The sequence below is a fragment of the Schistocerca gregaria genome, chromosome 5, assembly GCF_023897955.1.
Source record: "Schistocerca gregaria isolate iqSchGreg1 chromosome 5, iqSchGreg1.2, whole genome shotgun sequence".
Classification (NCBI taxonomy): domain Eukaryota; kingdom Metazoa; phylum Arthropoda; class Insecta; order Orthoptera; family Acrididae; genus Schistocerca; species Schistocerca gregaria.
In genome coordinates, this window is record NC_064924.1 from 287345350 (window position 1) to 287370474 (window position 25125).

General features: G+C 38.5%; 1 protein-coding gene across 13 annotated transcripts in view; it reads left to right on the plus strand.

Moving 5' to 3' along the window:
* LOC126272639 (protein madd-4) overlaps nucleotides 1-25125 on the plus strand; it is a 1706630-nt gene that overhangs the window by 1494178 nt on the left and 187327 nt on the right. The gene's annotated exons all lie outside the window — the stretch shown is intronic.

Below are 25125 nucleotides of genomic sequence, written 5' to 3' on the forward strand. Positions count from 1 at the left end.
TAGTGCCTGAGTATCAGTGGGAATTAAGAGTATTTTGATTCAGTCTTGAATGAAGGATTGCCATGCTGGAAAATACCTTAAGTGCTGGGACAGACATGTCTTTCATAAAGTGGCCACAACTTTTATGCTCCTTCTGCGACAGCCACATGTCACTGGAGAACAATGGTGCTAAGGGGGACATCACATCATTCATTTATCCAATCCATTATCGATAGATGCAGATGATGGCAAAATGTGAATGCTGTACTAGTGCCACCACTTTCCTTGTACTAAATCACAGCAGAGTAACATCGCAATTTGCTTTATGTCAAAATTGCATAAATCAACACTTTTCCTCATTCTGTGCACATGAAGCCGACTAAATCACTCCTCTTTATCTTCAACAGCTGTTACTTATTTTACCATGACACATGCTCTTGGCCTGATGCAAGTGTTCCCATTCAAAAAAACATAGGGTGGTCGTAATGTTATGGCTGCACAGGTTATAAAATATTTAATTATTGTGAGCCATACACTTAGTTTCATATTAGAAAAAAATTATGAAAGTAGTAGAAAACTGTGTCAATTCATTGAAAAGTAATAGAATGTGGTTGTCTGCTAATATTCAAAATTTCAACAAAGAAGCAAGCAAATATGTGCAAGCAAAATTTTGAGCAGTGTTTTGCTGGATGATGCCTCTTCTTCTAAATCTTTTATTATTATATTTTTGCCCTTTCTGTGCTCCATATCTTTTGCCACGACATGTATTAACAACATTTGTATCTCTCCTCAGCGATATTATGTGATTTCCCATCGGCTATAATATTTTATATTCCAAAATATCCCATTATTCAATTATTTTATTCACTTCTTGTAACAATACAATTGACAGAGAAGACAATTCTTTCTAATGTGGTATATGGTTAATTATGATGTGTTACCCGTGAGCATTTATAAAAGTAATATGCTGCTACTCCATTGTGTTCTGGATATAATTACATTTTTCTTTGGCAGTGTACCCCAATCCAAAACTAATGTACCTCTTCAATTCTGCTGATATTCTTGCATTCCGAAAATGTATATTCAAGTTGAACTGCAGAGTGCACAGACATATTCATAGTATGTTTAAGGACACTGTTATTTATGTTGAGCAAGTAACTTAGCATTAGAACTCTATTGAGTTTCATGTTTTATTTTCACTTTTGATTAGTCATAGAAGAGCGTTAAACACCTATTTCAACAAAAAATCTCTTAATTTCAGAATTACTGAATGTTTATCTTATTGTGAAACAATCCTTTCAGATTATCGTTCACACTACTAATGATGCCACATAGAGTCAGAAACAGCTACAAGCATGATATTTTTTGAGATGAATTTTTGTTTCATAGGGAATTGCAGCCAAGCTAGCTTTTATCACTATCTTTGAGTTAAGCAAAACTGGCATTATGTTATATGTTATTAGTTACATACTGAATGCAGTTTAGCTTGTTCTTAGGAATTCCAGAGGCTGTTATTTTAATGTACTATTAAAAGCAATTTAATAGTGCAGATGTTACTCAATCACTTTGGAATGCATTTGCAGAAATGAAAATAGCAGCTTGATTTCCTTTGCAGGCATGGAGTTTCACACCACAACACTATTTAATGCTATAATTGCTAGAAGGTGAAATTAGTAGTAAAAATTTGCGCTACTTCATTGCAGCCTTTTAACACCTTGAGACAAAACTAACCACGTTTGTATACTGGAGACAGCAATGGCAGTGCATGACCTATTATACCAGTGCTCTGCCTGCATTCTGTTTGGCATTTGCTGTACATTTGTAGAAATTAAATATTTCAATAGCTTTTCTACATAACTACTGAGACTAGATGTGCATTTTGTCCAATTATGGAGCATGACAGTGCAACTCTTATGACACGAAATGTTGTTGTTGATTGACAGGCCGTTATGGAAGTTCCATACATTAATTTTCTTGCTATTCAGTCACTTATGCCTGTGAGCAACACTGTTAAATAGAAATTTGAATTAGCCACTAGCATGCTGCAAAGGAGGTTCAACTCTGATCTCATCTTGTTTTGGTTTATCTAGTCTCCAAGCCAAATTTCAGGAAAAATCAATTACCAGAAATGTTACAGGCAGAAAATAGCACCCAGGTGTCAGTAGCTGGATGGTGATAGTTAAATTAATGAGAGTAATGAGTAACTAAAAGTGAGTGATGTGTGTAATTTAAGTGATAATAAACATTAACTTTGTGCAGGAATTGGAAAAATAGAGAAATGAATCATTATGATGTTTCAGAACAGTGCAGTTACAAGTTAAGAGCTGCTGAGTACATACTGTATCCCCTGTCATATGTTCCATGCTAGTATGTATATGACACATGGCACTTGTATCTTATATAGTCAACAACAAATTCTCTCTGAAAACTGAAGGTGCTTTAAGCGGGTACATATAAAATATTTCTCATACAACTGAAGCTTAACAGTGTTAAGGCCAATATAACTCCAGTAGTTGTTCTGTCCATAGATTCAATCATTCATTTTTTTCATTCATCATGTTCACAGATTCTATTGGAGGAAGACATCAAGGTATATATTACCAAAAGACAAAACAATCATATAAACTTAATAAATTAACCGCACAAACTTAATAATAGCATTTGTGATTATGCCAGATAAATGTAATCTAGTAAATCTTTTCATTTGATGTTATTTTGTTTTAAAATTGTTAAAACATTATAAAGTTCAGCTATTGCAATTTCATCTTTGCTCTTAACAAATTAAACCAGACTCATTCAAGTGGCTTCATCAGAAGATCAGCCAACTGGTTCATTCAGAGTCTTTCACAAATGTAGAAGTGTTAGACCTCTGCATTTTGACTGTTGATGATATTCGGGATTTATTGGTAGTTTTAATGCAGTGTCATTGTCAGTGTAAAGTATTGGAGGTTGTTCTGTCATTTCAACCAATCCACTTAGTAAGCAATACAACCAAATTGCTTCTTTGGCTCCTTCACTTGCTGAAATAATTTCTGATTCAGTGGTATCTGTAGCCACTACCTCTTGCTACTGACTTGTCCATGATATTGCTCCACCAGCGTACTTTGCCACATTGCTAGTTGTTGAATGCCTTGTCTGTTTGTCATTAGTGAAAGTAGTTCATTGCAAATTCTCAAATGTTAACCTATGTCATTATTAGTACCATAATTTAATGTGCCTTTCAGATACTGGAATATGTGTTTTGCTTGATTCCAATCTTCAGTATTTTCTTCACATCCAATGACAATTGAGATCTTATTGTATGCTGACATTTGGGATCTTTGCAGTAGCTGTTTTGTATATTGTTCTTGACGTGTTACAATTGTTCCATCTACATTTTGCTTTGTTTTTATGTCAAGGGAACTGCCGGGATACCTGTTGTTATATCAAATTCACATTGTCAGTTGTTCAGAAAGCTATAGTTTCTTCTTTTTTAATGACAACAATTAGGCCTTCATTAACATAAATTGCTACATAAAGTCTACTTCCTTTATTATGTAAATTGAAGTTGGAAAGAGAAGGAAAGGAAGGGACTATCGATGTCAGCTGCATTGGGACTTTATGCGGAATCAGTGGCGATGAGTGAAAGTGTGTACTGGACTGCAATTTGAACCTGGGATCTCCTTCTTACTTGGCAGTTACGTTAACCAACATGCCCACTCAGACACAGTGTTTATTGCATTGCGGTCACTATCTACATCTACATCTACATCCATACTCCGCAAGCCACCTGATGGTTTGTGGCAGAGGGTACTTTGACTACCTCTATCGGTTCTCCCTTCTATTCCAGTCTCGTATTATTCGTGGAAAGAAAGATTGTTGGTATGCCTCTGCGTGGGCTCTAATCTCTCTGATTTTATCCTCATGGTCTTTTCGCGAGATATGCATAGGAGGGAGCAATATACTGCTTGACTCCTCGGTGAAGGTATGTTCTTGAAACTTCAACAAAAGCCTGTACCAAGCTACTGAACATCTCTTCTGCAGAGTCTTCCACTGGAGTTTATATATCATCTCCGTAATGCTTTCGCGATTACTAAATGATCCTGTAATGAAGTGCTCTGCTCTCCGTTGGATCTTCCCTATCTCTTCTATCAACCCCATCTGGTACGGATCCCACACTGGTGAGCAATATTCAAGCAGTGGGCAAACAAGTGAACTGTAACCTACTTCCTTTGTTTTCGGATTGCATTTCCTTAGGATTCTTCCAATGAATCTCAGTCTGGCATCTGCTTTACCAACGATCAACTTCATATGATCATTCCATTTTAAATCACTCCTAATGCGTACTGCCAGATAATTTATGGAATTAACTGCTTCCAGTTGCTGACCTGCTATATTGTAGCTAAATGATAAAGGATCTTTTTTTCTATGTATTCACAGCACATTACACTTGTCTACATTGAGATTCAAATGCCATTCCTTGCACCATGTGCTAATTCGTTGCAGATCCTCCTGCATTTCAGTACAATTTTCCATTGTTACAACCTCTCAATATGCTATAGCATCATCCACAAAAAGCCTCAGTGAACTTCTGATGTTATCCACTATCTTGGTACACCTCCTGGTTGAGCCGCATACTCACCTAGTGCCACCTGTCCACAGTCCCTGTGCATGTTAATTTTAATTGTGTTTGTATTGAAAAAGACAAGGATCTGCAGTACTGTTTTGAAAATGCATCTTCCCCATCGCTTCAATAGTTGTTCCTACAATGCGGTGCTTGTCTGATTCCCTAAGATTTGTTTCAAGAGAGATACTCAACCCGTATTATCTTCAAAATCTTCACTTTCAAGCATTACATTCAAAAAAAGTTGTCTTCACATCAAGTTGTTTTACCATAATCTTCTCTGAATGGTTTCATAATGTGCAGCATGAGTAAATACGTCTTCATGATCAGTTCCTGCTTCCCGAATTTACTCTTTAGAAACCAATTGGGCTGTGAAGCAAGTATTTCCGTCAGCCATAACTTTTTGAAATTCAACCCAGCAGTTCTGTAATACTTTGACATTCATAGGATGTCCAGTTAAGATCCATATATTGTTTATGTTAGGTGATTAAATTTCTTCATTAATAGCTTGCATCCATTTTTGTTTCTCATTTGACTGCAGCACTTCATAAAAAGGTTTGGAACTTTTGTTCATCAGCACCAACTTCTGTTAGCATCAAGACCTCACTTTGCATCCAGGCAGGTTTTCTTCATTTTCTTCTGTTCTCCAGTTTGTTTTTTTTTTTTCAGAAAATTCAGAAGCTTCTGTTTTTAGGAATTCTGTTGTTTCTTTGTTACCATCACTTCACACATGTCTTCCTCTAGAATCAGGTACACCAAATTTTTCTTCACTTCAACTTCCTCTGGAAGCAGATAGCCTTCTGCATTGGAGGCCATATCCAACTGTATCTGTCCTGGGATTCTTGCAGAGATATTTCAAATTTATCATGATCACTACAGAAACTACAGACTACTTATGGGTTACATTTTATGACATGACTCGAGGTTGCTTTCCTTTCAGAATGAATCCAGAATGTAAATTCATTTTACCATTGAAATACTTACCAAGTTTTTTTAAAAAAATAGCTTTATTTTTCAAACTTTGAACGAAAATGTTTGCTATGTGAATGTAGCAACCTGTGCCAAAAATTCTGAGGTGATAGAATTCTCCTGCTGGTTTATTGTACTACAACACATATGTGATTTTGTCTGGAACTGAATGTGGTGTCACCGCCAGACACCACACTTCCTAGATGGTAGCCTTTAAATCGGTCGCAGTCCGGTAGTATACCTCAGACCCGCGTGTCGCCACTATCAGTGATTGCAGACCAAGCGCCGCCACACGGCAGGTCTAGAGAGTCTCCCTAGCACTCACCCCAGTTGTACAGCCAACTTTGCTAGCGATGGTTCACTGACAAAATACTCTCTCATTTGCCGAGACGATAGTTAGCGTAGCCTTCAGCTACGTTATTTGCTACGACCTAGCAAGGCGCCAGATTCAGTTACCATTGATATTGTTAATCATGTACTGTCACAAGCGACGTTCATCATTAATGGATTAAAGTTAAGTATTCCACCAGCTACGTCCTTTTTTCTCAATTCTAATTCCCTTGTCATGTTCCAGACCTCACGCCAACCTGCGTGAGCCAAAATGCGTGCATTTCGGCCTCCTTTAGTAACACGGTGTTGGCTCTCCTGCCAACCACAACACTGAAGACCTTCCAGTATGATTTAGGATATAGACTGCTATGTTGCAAGCTTCTGTCCGCAATCCTCTTGGTAATTCACACCTGTTTGTTCAGTGATGTAGTGTGGAGAAATCAGTAATTCTGTTCCCTTATCTATGAGTAACTGCTGTAACACTCTTATTATTATTTCATTTGCCTCCATCACATATAAACTGTTTAATAGCATGTTCATTGGTTTGAGCTTCATTCACTTCGTTTTTGCATTTCAGAAAGAAATTGCTACACCAAGAAGAAATGCATATGATAAACGGGTATTCATTGGACAAATATATTATATTAGAACTGACATGTGATTACATTTTCACGCAATTTGGGTGCATAGATCCTGAGAAATCAGTACCCAGAACAACCACCTCTGACCGTAATAATGGTTTGATACGCCAGGGCATTGAGTCAAACAGAGCTTCTATGGCGTGTACAGGTACAGCTGCCCATGCAGTTTCAACACGATACCACAATTCATCAAGAGTAGTGATTGGCTTATTGTGACAAGCAAGTTGCTCAGCCACCATTGACCAGACGTTTTCAATTGGTGAGAGATGTGGAGAATGTGCTGGCCAGGGCAGCAGTCGAACATTTTCTGTATCCAGAAAGTCCCATACAGGACGTGCAACATGCAGTTGTGCATTATCCTGCTGAAATGTAGAGTTTCGCAGGGATTGAATGAAGAGTAGAGCCATGGGTTGTAACACATATGAAATGTAATGTCCACTGTTCAAAGGGCTGTCAATGCGAACAAGAGGTGACTGAGACGTGTAACCAGTGGCACCCCATACCATCACGCCGGGTGATACCCCAGTATGGCGATGACAAATACACGCTTCCAATGTGCATTCACCGCGATGTTGCCAAACACGGATGCGGCCATCATGATGCTGTAAACAGAACCTGGATTTGTCTGAAAAAATGACGTTTTGCCATTCGTGCGCCCAGGTCCGTCCTTGAGTATACCATCGCAAGTGCTCCTGTCTGTGATGCAGTGTCAAGGGTAACCGCAGCCATGGTCTCTGAGCTGATAGTCCATGCTACTGCAAATGTCGTTGAGCTGTTTGTGCTGATGGTTGTTGTCTTGCAAAGGTCCCCATCTGTTGACTCAGGGATCGAGACGTGGCTGCACGATCTGTTACAGCCATGCGGATAAGATGCCTGTCATCTTGACAACTAGTAATATGAGGCCATTGGGATCCAGCGCGGCATTACATATTAGCCTCCTGAACCCACCGATTCCATATTCTGCTAACAGTCATTGGATCTCGACAACGCGAGCAGCAATGTCGCGATATGATAATCTGCAATCATGATAGGCTACAATCCGACCTTTAACAAAGTCGGACATGTGATGGTACGCATTTCTGCTCCTTACACAAGGCATCACAAGAACGTTTCACCAGGCAACACCGGTCAACTGCTGTTTGTGTATGAGAAATTGGTTGGAAACTTTCCTCATATCAGCATGTTGTAGGTATCGCCACCGGCGCCAACCTTGTGTGAATGCTCTGAAAAGCTAATCATTTGCATATCACAACATCTTCTTCCTGTCAGTTAAATTTTGAGTCTGTAGCATGTCATCTTCGAGGTGTAGCAAATTTAATGGCCAGTAGTGTAATTGACTGAAATCTATAAAGGTTACATAAAGCGTTTCCACATGACACTCTACTCTTTGGTCCATTGACATCTGTGTGGATTAATTTGCCAGTAAGTGTGGAGTGTTCACTCATTTTTCTAATGATATTCTGTGCATCTTTCACAATGCATAACCAGAAGAAAATTCATATTGAAACCTTGTACGTTGATGTCACGTTTCTTAAAGATGTCTTGACATGTTGTTTATTTTGATGACCAAATCTTTCGTGATATGCTTGCAGTGTTTGAGAGGATGCCATTAAGTTCACTTGATGCTCTTTCATAGCCTGATGACATACATATTTAACACGTACAGCCGCTCTTTCATATAGCCTGTAATAATGTCACCATTGGATTTTCCTGAATCCCAACACTTTATAATAAAAATGTTATATTGCTGCCATTGTACGCATCAGCTCTGGGTGTGAACAAATGATCACTTGCATCAGGCATTCTAGCACTGTAGTATTCATTACTCTCTCTATTTTCAAATTCAGCTGTTCCTTTGCAAAATTCACACATATTAATACCTTGTTTTCCCAATGAAGTCACTTCGCGAACAGCAAATTCACTATAAGGATTGATTACTGTTTGTTTGGAGTGATATGCTTCATAGCATCACTATCAGAGTATCATTTATTTCCATAAGTGTAGCTTCAAGTAGAGCAGCTGGCTCAGTGAGAAAATGTTTCCATTAATTTACGTCTATGGTCACAAACTTTTTGTTAACAGATTACCGTTTTCTGTCTATAATGACAATCATTAGATCTGTTTTATAAAAAGAAAGTCCTAATGTACTGCAGCCAAAGTGCCATCGTCAAATATTAAATGCAAAATCAGCACCAGCATCATCAAATATATATAAATAACATCATACACATGATTCTTTGTCAGTAGCACTATTGTTTTTGAACATTAGTGCTACTGACAACATGACTCATGTGGGGGTCGGTGGATCATGGTTGGATAGAGGAGTAAACTGAGTTAGACAAGGTTCAGTATTGGTCTTTGGTAGAGTCTGGTTGCTCGGATTGGTGGCGAAAAAGTGTTTCCACTGTAGGGACTGGGAGAAGGAGAGATGATCTTTAACAAGTCCTGCATTATTGAATTTGGGAGTGGGGCAAAAGGTGAAGCCTTTGGAATTGAATTTGGTTGTGGGGCAAAAGGTGAGGCCTTTGGAACTCTGCTAACTTTCCAGAATTTCTTAACCTCGAACCTTGCCTTACCATCATTCCCCAAATCCCTCATGCAAACTAACCTTACATATGCAGAAAGAACCGCAGTCCACCATCTAAAAACTGGTCCTGACCTTATAATCCTACTTGCAGACAAAGGCTCCACCACCGTTGTTTTGAACTGCAAGAATTACCAGGCAAAAGGACTCTGTCAGCTGTCAGATACTTCCACCAACAAACCCCGCCACATTGACCCCATTCCAGCAATCCAACAGGATCTCCAGTCACTACTCAAATCCTTAGGCTCATCCCAGAACCTCTCCCCAGAGTCCCTCTCTCTACTTACCCCTACCCCTCCCCACACTCCCACTTTCTACATGTTTCCTAAAGTCCATAAACCCAACCACCAAGGACTACCCATTTTGACCGGTTACTATACCCCCACTGAGAGAATCTCTACTCTCGTAGGCCACCATTGTCAACCTGTTACCCAGAACCTATTCTCCTATATAAAAGATAACAACCATTTCCTCCACCAACTCTCCACAGTTCCTGTCCCTTTACCACATGGTGCCCTGCTCGTCACTTCTGGTGCCACCTCCCTGTGCACTAACATTCCTAATGACCATGGCGTTACTGCTATTGAACACTACCTTTCCAGATGCCCTATGGATTCCAAACCTACAACCTCCTTCCTAGTCACCATGACCAACTGTATCCTCACCCACAATTATTTCTCCTTTGAAGGCATTACCTACAAACAAATCTGGGGTATAGGTATGGGCACCTGCATGGCACCATCCTGTGCCAACCTGTTCATGAGCCATCTAGAGGAATCCTTCCTAAAAATCCAGAATCCTAAACTCCTCACCTGATACAGATTCATTGATGACATCTTTGCTATCTGGATTGAAGGTGAGGACATCCTATCTACATTCCTCCAGAACCTCAACAACTTCTCCCCCATTTGCTTCACCTGGTCCTACTCAACCCAGCAAGCTACCTTCCTAGATGTTGTCCTCCACCTCAGAGATGGCTACATCAGTACCTCTGTCCATATAAAACCTACTAACCACCAGCAATACCTCGACTTCGACAGTTGCCACCCATTCTATACCAAGAAGTCCCTTCTGTACAGCCTAGCCGCTTGTGGTCGTCACATCTGCAGTGATGAGCAGTCCCTTTCAAAATATACCGAGGGTCTCACTGAAGCTCTCACTAACCGTAATTATCCTCCCAATCTTTTACAAAAACAAATCTCCCATGCCTTATCTTTCCAGTCTCCTACCACCTCCCGAAGTCCCACAGTCCGGCCACAGAGGAGCACTCAGTACCATCCGGGACTGGAGCATCTGAATTACATTATCCACCAGGGTTTCGATTACCTCTCGTTGTGCCCTGAAATGAGAAATGTCCTGCTCACTATCCTTCCCACACCTCCTAAAGTGGTATTCCGCCATCCACTGAACCAAAACAATATACTTCTCCATCATTACACAACTCCTGCTCACAATCTCTCATGACTCATACCCCCATAATAGACCCAGCTGCAAGACTTTTCCCATACATCCTACAAGCTGTCTGTCTGCATGAATGGCCACTGACAAACTGCAAGTGCTGAACACACTACCAACATGATATCCCTCATCTCAATGACTGCTTCACAGCCTGTGCCATGTAGATCCTTTCCACCAACACCAGCTTTTCTGAATTGCTCAGGTGGCAATACTCCTGCGTTCCCATAACTCTTCTGGCCCAACCTTTGTTAGTCACTGTCCTCACCCATCCAGCCCCTTCCCTGTTACCATTCCAGTACTACACAGCCATCATTTCACCACCACAACCAGTCTTTTAATTTATTTTTATTTCTCCCATTTCTACGACTTAACCCTCCTCCCCCCCCCCCCCTTTTCCTCACCTTATCTCGTGCCCTCCATCTAAACTGCAGCACTTCAATGTCCACCATGCCCACCATACTATCCCTCCCCCTCCCTGCCCCAGCCTCCTCCATACCCCCACCCAGTCGCCACTCCCATCCTGCACTGGTGCTGCTGCTCGCAGTGTGGTTTCAGTTTTCTGAGACAGCAGACGTGTGTGCAAGTTGCATTTGTGTGTGTGTCTATTGCTGATAAAGGCCTTAATGGCCGAAAGCTATAATTGTGTGAATCTTTTTGTTGTGCCTCTCGTGACTCCCACTATATGGTGAGTAGCAACTTTTCTTTCCTAATAAGAACATTTTTGATTTACTTACTCATTTGGCACCTTGATAGTGACTGTTATTCAGTTCCCTTTTCATCTGTTAGAAATGACAAATGCAGTTGTTTCTTTTGTATTTTATTCATGCAATTTGATAATTTTCTCTGTGTAGATAAAATTCAGCCATTAAATATTATTTCAGACAATATATTCTTGTCATGTTTCATTAATTCATCATTTAGGTCTACAATTAATTTTCCAGATTAGCTACATGTTTGGTTATATCCCCTTTTTCATTGCAGTTAACCCAAAAAACGATTTCAGTTAATATGTTTCAACACATTATAGCCCTGTTTATCGTTGGATGACTGAGGAAGTGATCTGAAGAATGCAAACTCAAGTGGACTCACTTGTCCACATTACACATTATCATATTCTCATCTGTAGGCCGAGAGAGAGTGTAGAACCAATTTTCCTCCAAAACTGCCAGAAGAAACATAAAACCAGTATTTCCATTTGCTGCAGAGATCCTTATGAGATGAAATAAAGCATTCAAAAATTGATACTACAAGTAAAGGTGAAGGTAGCTAAAATTGTAAAATGAAGATTAATTCAAAAATTTAGCAAGAGAGCCAGTTGAGGTTCTACAGGCAAGAGACAGATAACTACTTTGAGCTGTTAAAAAAGGAAAACCAAGAGAAGAAGGTTTGGAGAAGAATGATAATGGAAATGCTGAACTTAACTTACATTGGTAAAGACAAAGATTGCCACATACAGTGTACAAAACAAGGTCTATAACACAAGAGAAAACTGCTGTTTTATAGAGAGGAGACAAGAGTAGAATGGAAATCATCTAAATAGTAAGCAGAAAGACAAATCCCTGACAAATGCTAAAGACATTGACAAATGATACTTGAATAAAATATGACATTGAAAGTTTGTTGAGAAGAGAGAGAGAGAGAGAGAGAGAGAGAGAGAGAGAGAGAGAGAGAGAGAGAGAGAACATGTGTTTATTTAGATGTGCTTTTGCATACATGAAGACATGCAGCAATATATTGTCTTCTGGAAGGTACTTCCCACATTGTGTTCAGGCTTTCCATAACCAGTTTCAATTTCTTTAGTGTGTTGTACAGATGAATAGTCCTGAGAATAGTATTTATCTCATAATAGCCAACAGTCTTGATATCCCACTATAGGACACTTGTGAATAAACACTCGTGTACACTACAAGACCATAACTAACATAGTTTATTTATTTAATATGTGTGTGAAGAGGTCTCGTACCATTGCAAGTTGGGATATTTTGTTAAATCACTTGCCAAGTGCCTAGATTTTGTTTCTTCCTGGCGTTAAGTAAATTTCATGATACAAAAGTCGAAAACAGCATACAGTTTAAAGCAAATTAAAACTGATAATTCAGCAATCCATTCAAAAGTGCAGTTTATATATGTTCTTACTGCTGAAGAACAAATAAAATAATTGAATAAAGCACTAACCATTTATAATACTGACATTGCATAATATGCACTAATCTATGAGTGCAAACGTTTATATAGTTTAAGTTGTTTATGCAAGATATGTCATCTACACAGTGACAAATGTATAAGGAACTGACAAATGAAAACTAGATTGATGGAAAAAAGTCAGTGCCTTCAGGGAGAAGTGTTTGTGGTTGCCTATAGAACCAGGATTGCACCCAGGTGTGCATTTCTTTGTGTGAAGCAAATTGATTGCCATGAATGTCTTTCTTCAGGACTCCAAAAACATGGAAATTGCATGGGGAGAGATCAAAACTGTAGGGAGTATGTGTAAAGGCTCCCACTGAAACTTCCGCAACTTTGTCTTAACAGCCCCATATACATCGTACATACTGATACAGTCCTGATCTCGCCTCATGTGATTCCAAATTTTTTGTGGCCCTGAAGCAAGACAGTCATGACCAGCAATTTTCTTTGGGTGAAGAGATACACAGATTGGTGCAGTTATGAGTCTGAAGGCTACCATGAACATTTTTCCATGATGGCATCAACAGTCTTGTCTCTCACAGTGGGATAAATGCATTAGCAGTATGGCAATTACTTTTGAAATGAAAAACAATTTACTTACTGTTTTTTCCGCTTGTCTCATGTCATTTGACTCCCCCTTACACATTACAATGGCATTATCCTCTGTTCCTCTCTGCTTATCAGCCAGTACTCCCACTTAATAAGAACCTCTGTAAGACTACAGAAATCCTCTGTGAAATAGTGACTGGCTCATGCTCACAAGAAAACTATAGGAGAGTATTTTGATATTAGTCATTGTTCTTAGTAACATTGTATTTTGACTATGATAACACATTTTTTTATTTGAGAAATGCTTGGTTGTAATTTCATTGTTTTACTACAACATTTTAGTATTAGCAACATTTCATTTCAACAGAGCCATGCTGACCTCCAGATTTTTGCGTTTCAGTTATAAAACATTTCGTCTGTGAGTAGATATTGTTCTCTTTCAACAAAGAATTTACTTTCTCTTTCTGTATGGGTCGAATGAACTGGTAATGAATTGAATTGGGGGAAATAAGAAGCATATGTCACAGCATAGCTAAAAGAAAGGATGGCGTGATACACCTCATATTACAGCATCAAGGAATCATCATTTGGTAATGGAGGCAGTGTCATACCAATATGACTCTGTCTCTGACAGAACTGCCAAAGCCATGCCCCATTAACAACATTTCTGCAATTTTGTCTACATCGATCTAGAAAATTTTATAATTTTGTAACGAGGGTTAATAAAAATGGAGTAATATTGGAAAGTCTTACTTAAATGAATTAAATTAAAGAAAAATTGCTACTATAAATTAAATGTATCATTGTAGTGTTTAGAATTAAGTGTTGAGAAAATATCCCTCTCTAGAATTATGTTTTTGTTATAGTTTTAACTTGAATTTCCTTTGAGTGAAGGAAACTCACTGACTGGATGACTGAAGGCAAGTTTAAATTCTGTACGGTATTCTGTCACCAAGATAGGTACATTTGACAGTTGTCTTTTTTTCTTTAAATTTAGGTGGACATAGTATTATAAGGCACCTGTAGAAGGCTTATTCTCAAATTATTTTTTCTTTTTTAGATTATATCAAGCAAAACAACAAAATTACTGGTGGGATGGACCAGTAAATTTCAAATCCCCCCACCCCCCCAAAAAAAACCTCTGGTTGTTTCCTTCACTGTCAGCCCTCACTTCAGACTTCAGTTAGCAGAAATCAGTGAAATTCAGAAGCCTTCAGTCATTTCTTTGTGGTTGGTGATATGACACTGTGTAAGTAATATTGTGGCAACAGTGGGTCAAGGGGAAACACTTTTCACAGGAAGAAGGTAGGAACATGAGGATAAATCATGTTCCCCCATTTCAGTTCTTAAACAATCTTTCTTTCTTGTTAGATTTTGAATCTCCTCTATTTCTAGGAGCCTGTCTCACCTTCCCATGGTGGAAACTGAATGGAGGAAATTGTGAGATAAAAATTATAGAAAGAGATCAAGGCTTGGCCACAGAAAGTAGATTAAGATGGATGTAGGTTGCAGTTGTTCATGAAGAGATGAAGAGGTCTGGACAAAATTGAGGAGCACAAAATGTTACATCAAAACAGTGTGCAGGTTGAAGGCAATGCCAATGTGTACCTACAGCAAAAAGGGCATTGCAAAATACCCCACTGCCATTAAGTAGTTCCACTTGTCTAATCTTCTTTAGATTATGCTTGTTTTGAAGATCATTCTTACAAAACATCAATCAGAGGAAGTTTCATTTAATATACTAGATCATCATATGACAAGAAAGTGCCTAACTGATGAGGAAAGCCAGAAGTTACAGATTTACGCTTGTGCACGTAATTTGTTATTAACTTGACAAGCATAATTTTGTAAAAAGTTGGTTTTGCCTCATTTCATAATATTTCAATATATTTTTTGTGCTTTCTTGTCATAGATATTACTGTGGACTTCAGTAGTATGTCTGAAACAATTATATCATCAAGTTTAATGACAAATGGAAAATTACTGATGAAAATTAGAAGCAGAGAAGTAAGGATGGGGGAAAAAGGCATACAATTCCAAAGAATTTAAAAGAAAGAGTAATAGAGGTTGGGGTGGAGGAGGAGGAGGAGGAGGAGGAGGAGGAGGAGGGAGTTCACTAATGTTTTGTAAAGGGAGCACTCCTGTTAGCACACCAAAGGGAGTAAATAGTTCATTGTGCCACATGACTAGGATGCTGCCATGGCTTGTACTGATCATTGGCTTGGCAGCTGAGCACAGGATGAGCAAGGTGTACAGTGTCAGCACATTTATGAGTGTCCTATTTGATGATGTCCAATACATGCAGCAATCAGTTTCCAAGGAGAAACAAGGTACCACTATCTTAAAGATGCACCTTGAATGAATCACCTACCTATTCATTGCTGCACTACAGGGACCAGGTGGCAGCAATACCATCTAGATTCACCTCATTACAATGGGATACAGAAGACACTAACTCAGGCATGAATCTATACTCACCACAATTTACAGTGCTCATTATGCAAACAATGCCACTGAATGATCAGGTCATCTGGTTGATGAGTAACAATTCACATAGTAAAAACAATGACAATGTAAGAGAACATGGAAAATGAAATGAGGTAATTTTCCTGCTTGACATAACAGGACATCATTCAGATAGGTGAAGATATTCTTCTTGATGCGCCTGCTGTCACTAGTGAACAATATTGGAACCTATTGATCGATCATACATAAGGTTGTTTGCCAACAGAGTCCTACAGGCAACCCATAATTTCAGCTTTACAATACAGTACTTCGCTATTACTGATCTGTGTCAGAATGCCTCTAGGAACACTCCGTAGATATGAGGGTGCATGTGTGGGCCCCATCACCCTTAACATTTACCCTGTTGAGCATATTTGAGACCCTAAAACTCATCTCATGACCAATTCATGTAAATTATCAGTCATGGTTGAGTGATCGTTAACCAGAATGGTTCCCAATCCCTTTATTGTTTCATGGGTTTAATGTCATTATAATGTTGCTATCATGATGCTAGCCACTGCTTATTGAGTGTATCTAATTCAGTAGTTCATGACAGTGTGATTAAAAATATTGAAAAAGAGAGACCAAATGAGTATTACTAAAAACTTTATTAGTGGCAGAATGTTTTCCAGTTTAGTTTAAATTGGCATGTAATCTCAGAAATAAAACACATCTAATAAAATGAAGAGTCAAAAAGGGAAACTCTTACATTTTAACGATACACAATCATTTTCTATGACTAACTGTTTCAAAAGAAGGTGGTTCAGTGCTCTTAAACACAATGTACCTGATTAGCCTCGTATGTACCTCACCTAATTTTTTTAGATACTTGAACTATGAGATTCAGCAACAGGTAGAAAGCCTTCATATTTATATTAGTACAATTGGTAAGCATAAAAGTAATTTACAAAAATGTGTAATGTTTAATATGAGGGTTATTACAAATGTGCACTCCTTAAGTTAACTCATTAAGTAAACCCCTTAAGTTGTCTGCAATATGCAAACATTGCTTCTGAGGAACATCATTATGTTTACTCTCCCCTTTTTCTCGAGAGAAATTGAAAGTATGTGAGACTTGTTGGATGTAAGCATCTTTAAACATATTCATGTACTGAGACTATTTTGTAGCACTCAGTGGAAAGTTATTTGGATGATAGATGAGGTAATATTTTACTTGCTCTAGTAATGTATCCTTGTAAAGTGTAATAAATGCTTGTAGAGAGTTGCTTATTAAGTTTCAAATGCATTGTACTTGTAGAATATTCAGTTATTGTTGTTTTTTGTGGAGGAAAGGGGCGCATGCTTAATTATTCTAAGATTTATCTTTTATGGATGCAATATTTTCCTTTGTGATATGTTCCAAAAGTAATGGATGTATACAATGAAAACCCATTGGCACACAGCCTATCCACTTTCATGTATGTGCATCACACTAAGACTGCAGGAAGTTAAACAAAGATAGTTAATCTGTTTCAATTATTTTTCTGCCCATCTCATCATAAAAACTCAGTGAAATTTTTTGTAGCTGTATCTTTTATTTAAGTGGACATTATCAATTACGCCACTACGCCATTGCCTGTAACTGCTGAAATGAGTAAAATATTGTTTGTTCTGCTTTAATTGTATTCAATGAAACTGTAAAGGTTCCCTAAATGACACTTTTCAATCTGTAGTGGAGGATGTGCTGTCTGCTATACTGGAGCTGAGTTTGAGTCTCTATACAGCAATGAAAAAAGAAGTGCCTATGTTATCGGTGTTCAATAACCGTAAACCTTTTGCAGAGCATCTTGTAATAACCTATTGCTCTGCTCAAACTTTTTCACCTTTTGTGCACTAATTACTAACCTTTACACTGTACCAGAGACTCGTGGTCTGGCTGATTTGTTACAATTCCTTCTAATTTAAAATTTAGATATCTGTGTGAAGATAATAAATAGGTTAAAATATGAAGGACTTGTGTTATTTGATAGTTCCTGCCAACTATCAGAACTTAAAACAAATTTTGAAATCTACATTACCATGGAAGACTTGTGCCCATTTTTTAAGTGTTGTCAGAGTGCACCTATAATAAGGTTCAGGCCTGATGTATCTTAGCCCAAACAGAGATATGTTTTATTTATTTGCTTTTAATTTAAGTCGATTAACTGCAAACAGTTTACTTTGTTTGTCCAGTGTGAATTACCAATTTGCTAAATTATATCACTGACCATAATTCATGACTCACAGAGTTGACTGCTCCAGCCTCCTCAAGACTTTTAATTATGTTGCTGAGAATTTTAAGGATATAAGGTAGATAAAGCAACTGTATGAAAGACAAAGTGTAGTAAGGATAGGCAATCTGACTATTCAAAGAGGTGTTAGATTTTTGTCACCAATGATTTTCAGTATTGAGTCTGAGACATTTAGAAATAAAACCTTTTTTTTAAAAAATAAGTGCCATAATAGTGGAAGGAGAAAGGAGTGCCAAGCATTGATAACAGGATCATAAGAACTACAATTTGTGATGGAGAGGGTTGTAAAAGTCATGGAATAGTGATATGCACATATACAGGTGGCAGTGTTGAAGGATATTGCCTTGTAGGAGCTATCATTTGTACTCAGGTGATTTACGTGAAAAGGTTTCTGATGTGATTTTGGCAACACAACATGAATTGACAGACTTTGAACATGGAATGGTGGTTGGAGCTAGACACATTGGACATTCCATTTTGGAAATCATCAGGGATTTCAGTATTCTGAGATCCACAGTGTTGACAGTGTGCCAAAAATATCAAATTTCAGGCCTTACCTCTCACCAAGAACAATGAAGACAGTGTAAAGTTGTCAGTGCTAACAGATAAGCACCACTGCATGAAATAACCACAGAAATTAGTGTGGGAGATACGACAAAGGTGTCCATTAGGACAATGCAGCAAAATTTACTATGGCAGCAAACGACAAAAATGAGTGCCTTTGCCAACAGCATAACATTGCCTGCAATGCCTCTCCTGGGATTGTGACAATATCAAGTGGACCCTAGATGACTGGAAGCCATGGCTTGGTCAGATGAGTCCCAGTTTCAGTTGGTAAGAGCTGCTGGTAGGGATCGAGTGTAAAAAAGACTCCACAAAGCCACGGATCCATGTTGTCAACAAGGCACTGCACAAACTGGCGGTGACTCCATAATGGTGTGGGCTGTGTTTATGATTTGATCGTTGTCTGGAAACAATTATGTTCGGCTACTTGGAGACCATTTGCAGCCATTCATAGATTGCATGTTCTCCAACAATGATGGAATTTTTATGAATGACAATGCACCATGTCACTGACCCACAATTATTCGCAGTTGGTTTGAAAGACCATTCTGGACAATTCGAGCGAATGATTAAAATGCACGATGTCACCAAGTCACAATTATTTGTGATCAGTGTGAAGACCATTCTGGACAATTCAAGTGAATGTTTATGTCACCCTGACCACCCAAATGGATTCCATCGAACATTTATGGCACATAATTGAGAGGTCAGTCTGTGCACAAAATCATGCACCAGCAACACTTTCACACTTATGGATGGCTATAGAGGAAGCATGGCTCAGTATTTCTGCAGGTAACTTCCAACAACTTGTTGAGTCCAGGCCATATCTAGTTGCTACACTATGCTGGGCAAAAGGAGATACAACACAAAATTAAGAGGTATCCATTAACTTTTGTCACCTCAGTGTAGAACGAAGACAAATGTAAAAAACCAAACTAATGAGAATCAATATGCACAGTCCTGTCATAGTATCATTGGAAAGGAACAGTTGGAAACAAGTAATATCTTTTGGTTACTTTAGGAGCGTAGTGATGAAAAGTGAAGCTGTGTGAGGAAAATGACAATTGCAATATGTCTGAATAAAAGAGCTTTTTAAGAAGTGAAAGGTTTGTTAACAGCAAAATGAATTTTGATAGAACTAAGGAAGATAATTGTAAATTATTTTATATGGAATGTGGGCTATTACCAAGCTGTCTGTTTAATAAGTCATGGTTGTAAACTACTGTCACGAAATATTTGCAGAAGAATGGAAACACTGGTAGAAGTCGACCTCAGGGAAGATCAATTTGGGTTCCGGAGAACCACTGGAACATGCAAGGCAATACTGGCCGTATGACTTACCATAGAAAATAGGTTAAAGAAAGGCAAACCTACTTTTATAGCTTTTCTAGATTTAGAGAAAGTGTATGATAATGTTAACAGGAAAAATTCTATGAAATTGTAAAGGTAGCAGGACAAGGGTGAATAAAATGTGAAATGGAATTTTTTATAAATTTATTTAAGCTTCAGAAAAACTTATACACATGAAATTATTTTTCTGTATAGTCTCCTATTTCCTGTGACTGTTTCATTTAATGGTCAAAACAAATGAAAACTGCAGGGTGTCAAGTTTGGGTGTAAGGATGATGTTCTAATGTAGTCCAGAAGAATTCTTGAATTTTTTGTTGAGTTTGGGCAGCTGTGTGGGTCGAGTGTTGTCATGAAGCACAATCATATACTGGAATCAAAATGAATGCCTTTTCTGATGATTTGTTTAGTCCAAAATTTGGCAGTAGTATGCAGTATTCACAGTACTAGGTTCCTTGAGAAAAATGATGAGAAGAACTTCTTTATAATCAAAATAGTCTGTTCCAAATGTTCTCCTCATTCATACTGGTCCTCAGACAACATTGGTGAGATGGATTTTCAACTGTGCCTCATCATTGTAAAAACAGTTTGTGCCACACATACACTTGCATCTTGATCAGAGAGTTTTTCTCGAACCTTACACCAAATCTTTTCAAAATTTTGGATGGTTTTACACCCTATGCTGTGAGAAACCTGATTATAATGTGTTGCATAACAGATGATGGTACCTCTTGCTCTGACATTGCAATTCTGACGAAAGAAACAGTACAGCAACATTCTGGCTGTGGAGAAAAAAACACTGGAAATGAAAGCAACAATGAGCAGAGATTATATTGCTCTCTGTTTACAAAAAGATCCATAAAACAAAAGTTCTGGTTTATATTTGGTTCACCCTCGTAAAATACAGGGAGCAAAATAATGCAAGTGTCATCAGTTACAAGAATCAAATGACATGAAAAAGTAGTGGTTGAGAAAGGAGTGAAACAGGGTTGTAGCCTATCCCCAATGTATTCAGTATGTTCATTGAGAAAGTGGTAAGGAAGGCAAAGAATAGTTTGGAGAAGGAATTAATGTTGAGGCAGAAGAAATAAAAACTTAGAGGTTTGCTGATGACCTTGTAATACTGTCAGAGTCAGCAAAGAACTGGAAATTACAGTTAAAAGGAATGGTCAGTGGCCTGAATGGACGACATACAATGAACATTAACCATGCAGTAGTTGCACATGGACTGACAGTCCACACGAATCTATTTTTTCTTTCCTTTCCATTTTTTCTGACATAGGAAACACATGACCTGAGTACCCTTCATTTATTAGCAGTACTACATTACTCGTTTTTTTGTTTTGACTAGAGCAGTGATGGTGAAATGGTTAAGAAGTGTGGTCTGACAGTCCTGTGAGGGCAGAAACATTTGATATAATTTGCATTGTTGCTTCTAGGATAAACAGTAAAAGGGAAGCCATAACAGACTTATTATACTTTATTCTCAAGGTATTTCTTATTATTGCGATGTTACTTTCTCTTAGTTGCATTATTTTGTTAGGGACAGGTCAGTTAGTTGTTCTGTTTATATATTTTTGCTGAATTCAAGAAGCAAAGTAAATGTCCATAGGGTTCAGATTTACATTCAGAAAATCTTGTACTATTTACTCCCAAGAAAGGCAAAAATGTTGTATCCCATCTCCACCATGTTGACAGTGTTGGTGAAGAGATAGACACCGCAGAAATGACAGTTACATACAACAAGAAAAAAGGAGGTGCAAGCATGTGTGACAGTTGTTTGCTGTCTAAATGTGCACAAGAAATTCTTGCAAATGCCCATTGACATATTTTATTCTCTGCTGAATGTTGAAAGTATCAGCTCTGTAGTTAATCCATGCTGCTAACAACACAGTCATCTACACTGGACAAAGAGATTTTCTTTGCCTGTCATCTTTTTAGCCTGAGCTGTCACTAAAATTTAAACATAGTAAATTATATATTCACAATTACTTTGTTAATGTTTGCTTATAAATCTACACTTACCTCCACATGGGCTGACAGTCCATAGTGACAACTAATGGTACAAACCATGGTGCAACGTCTGCAGGGTTAACAAAAGCACAAAAAGAATAACAGAGCATAGGTGAATTAAATTAGGCAATGGTGAGAGAATTAGACTAGGAAATGAGACACTAAAAGTGGTTGATGAATTTTGCTATTGGGACAGTATAATAACTGGTGATGGCCAAAGTAGAGACGCTATAAAATGTAGACTGGAAATGGAAAGAAAAGTGTTTCTACAGAAGAGAAATTTGCTAACATCGAATCCAAATTTAACTTTTAGGAAGTCTTTCCTGAAGGCATTTGTCTATAGTCTAGCCTTGTCAGCAGAAAAATGTGAACAACAAGCAGTTCAGACAAGAAGAGAATAGAATCTTTTGTAGTGCAGTGGTACAGAATAATGCTGATGATTAGTTGGGTATTTCACATAACTAATGAGGAGGTACTGAACAGACTTTGACAGAAAGAAGGTCTCAGTTGATAGGACACATTCTGAGACATCATGAAACTGTCTGTTTAGTATTGGAGGGAAGAGTAGGGATTAAAAATTGCAGAAGGAGTCTAAAAGACAAGCAAAGTAAAAAAAAAGGTCAAATGAATGTGGGTTTCAGTAGTTACTCAGAGATGAATAGGATTACACTTGATAAAGTAGCATGGAGAGCTGCAGCAAACCAATCTTTGAACTGTAGATCACCCAACCAACAACAACAGTATTATCATAGATGGAGAAGTAAAACCACAGAAATGTGGTTGTGGAGAAAAATTCTTAAGATAAATGGATATATTGGATGAAAAGTGAAAAAAATAAAATACTTTACAAATTTGTGAGACAAGAAGACTATTCAAAAAGATAAGAGTGAGGGAGGCACATTGTACGAGACAAGTAACCCAAAGAAATGGTCTGTTATGATGAATCATAGAAAGAAAGATTACAAGGATAGAGAAAGCAATGAAGGAGTAGGCTTGGCCCCACCCTCCCATATATTGGTCACATATGGGGACAGTTCAGTTCCCCTCCAGGGTCAGTTTGCAATCAGCACACAAAGGTCACACAGTGGATAATCCTGTTTGTTGTTGACAGTCCCTTAACTGGTAACATTTTTTGGTTTGGATGCCTTCTCATTGTTTTGATTCTCCGTCAGTGGCAAGGTTGAGGTCAACTCTGATACTGTTCCCTTCAGGAACTTGACTATCTTTGTGCTTCTTTTGCATCTATATTCCAACTAGATATGTGGTGTGCCAGAGATTTCCAGGCTTATATGCCCTTGCATTCAGCAGGAACTTGTTCGACTCTACAAGGCTGGGGTGACAACCTGTTAAAACCAGCACTTGGGCCAGGTCCTTGGTAGTGGTCAAGACACCCAATGGCTCCCCCCTGCTATACAGAGACTTTAAATTAACACTCAGTGTCCAGACACAACCTGCTTTATACCAAGTCCAGAGGACCTCCTCACTAAGCTTGTTGTGGCAGAATATTTCCCTTAAACAAACTTTGCCGACTCATATTTGGAGATCCTGTTGGATGAGGAGTGGCAGAGCATTGTGATTATCAAATTATGCAAACAAAATGCTTGTGTTTTGGGATCTCATCAGCTCTGGAAATATTCTAGTGGTACTTGGAACAATTAACCATGCTCATCCCAGCTTGCACTAAATATCTCAGTAACTTAATTATCATGGGTACTACATGTCAGGACTACCGAAGAAACTTTTGCACCCTCTTTGCTATGTTATGTGATGCAGGGCTAAATTGCCACTTAGACAAATGCAAGTTTTTTTTTTCTTCAGGAATAAATGGAATGTCTCAAGCACTTGCACAACAAAGTATGGATCCAACCCACTGACCACAATGTCACAGTTATTGACACTCTATCCTGCCCACAAAACTCACATGAGCTCCAAGATTTTTAGCAAAAGATGAATTATTATTCTAACTTCCTCCCACAAGCAGCCAGTATGACGCATCTGCTAAACTAGGTATGGAAAAAAGGCATTCAGTACCAGTGGATGGCTGCCTTTGGGACTGAACTACTTGCTGATAGACTAGGGAATTTCACCATTTAAGAAATTTCATGTCTTCCTCTTTGGGATTAAGTTCACTTTAATTATGGTCTACAAATCTTTCATAGTTCTATTTGCTCCAGTCTTCCAGAATTAACATCACAATGGCTCCATTGTTGTACATTTTTCATCAGCACCTGTGTTCATACCATTAAATACAAGCACACTAGGACCATATCCAGCCTTTAACTAGCAGGAAATCTCATGTTTTAACACAGATGTGGAGCAGCATCAAACCTGAGACAGGTTGCCCATTACAGATGCCTGAATTGCAGACATGTGCCACAACCCTATCTTATGGCAAGCACACACTATGTGCTCCATGATGGCCCACATACTTCTCAAAGAATGCTGTCCTGAACTCTTGGCCTGGGCTCACTTCTTTCACCATCTGTTAGTCATTTCTACTGTTCTTCTGATTGACACTGTGGCAAACACTCACCATGTCATCATCCCAACTGCACTGCAGCTTCAAGTTGTACACCATGTTGGTGCTGGGGAATTTCATGGGTGGAAGCCAGAGAATGGTGACAGGCTTACTGGTTAGGGTTAAATAAGGACATTGGAAGTCATGATAACCAGCTCTTCTGCTTGTGCCTGTCATCAGTCTTCTCCACTTCAATCTTTTGCTCCTGGTCCATCCCTTATTGCTACTGGTACTGCATTTGTATGGACGTTGGGAGCCCATTTCTAGGCTCTATGTGGCTCTAACTTCTCCTATGTGGTCAACATAGCATCCACCACAACAGATGCCAAAATTAATGTGCTCATCCAGATTTTTGCCATCAAAGGGATTCCCCAAACCATTGTGTCAGTCAATGGGCCCCAATTAATGGCAACAGCTTTTGAACAATTTTGTGCATCAAATGGCATCAAACACCTACTCAGTCTACCATTTCACCCATTCTCCATTGGAGAAGCAGAGTGTACTGTGCAGACATTTAAATGACAAATATTAAAGACAGTGGAACTGATACCACCCCCACCACCATAACACAACATTCATGATGTTTCTAAAGACATACAGGACCATTCCCATCCATGGCCATAGCCCAGCGGAGCACCTCTATTTGGTGG